The sequence below is a fragment of the Schistocerca serialis genome, chromosome 1 (genome assembly GCF_023864345.2).
Source record: "Schistocerca serialis cubense isolate TAMUIC-IGC-003099 chromosome 1, iqSchSeri2.2, whole genome shotgun sequence".
Classification (NCBI taxonomy): Eukaryota; Metazoa; Arthropoda; class Insecta; order Orthoptera; family Acrididae; genus Schistocerca; species Schistocerca serialis.
Window position 1 is genome coordinate 847842306 of NC_064638.1, and position 867 is coordinate 847843172.

The window sequence follows — 867 nt, forward strand, 5'->3', positions numbered from 1 at the left end:
GCAGTGTATTGGCGGCGTTTCCATTTGTTCTCAGGTGATTCATCTGAAAAGGTTTCCGACGTCGTTGTGGTCGCACGACGGGAATCAACAGCCTCTCGACACCAAACAGTAGTTGGAGATAGACACCCATTTCGGTAATCTATTCAATATTCCAAGATCCACAATGTCAAGACTGTGCCGAGAATACCAAACTTTAGGAATTACCTCTCACCACGGACAACCCAATGGCCGAATGCCTTCGCTTAACGGCCGAGAGCAGCGGCGTTTGCGTGGAGTTGTCAGCGCTAACAGACAAGCAACACTGTGTGCGAAATAACCGTATAAATCAATGTTGGACGTGCGACAAGCGTATCCGTTAGGACAGCACGACATCGCCTGGAGCCCCTCTCCTGGGCTCGTGACCATACCGGTTGGGCCCTAGACGACTAGAAAACCATGGCATAGTCAGATGAGTCCGGATTTCAGTTGGTAAGAACTGGTGATAGGGTTCGAGTGAGGCTCAGACCCCATGAAGCCATGGGTCCAAGTTGTCAACAAGACACTGTGCAAGCTGACGGTCGCCCAATAATGGTGTGAGCTGTATTTACAGGAATGGACTGGGTCCTCTGGTCCAACTGAACCAGTCACTGACCATCTGCAGCCATTGATGGACTCCATGTTCCCAAACAACTATGGAATTTTTATGAATGACAATGCACCATGTCGCCGGGCCACACTTGTCTATGAGTGGTTTGAAGAACATTCTGGACATTTCGAGCGAATCGTTTAGCCATCCAGATCTTCCGACATGAACTCCATCGACACATTTATGAGACATAATCGAGAAGTCAGTTCGTGCACAAAATCCTTCACCGGAAAACTTTCGCA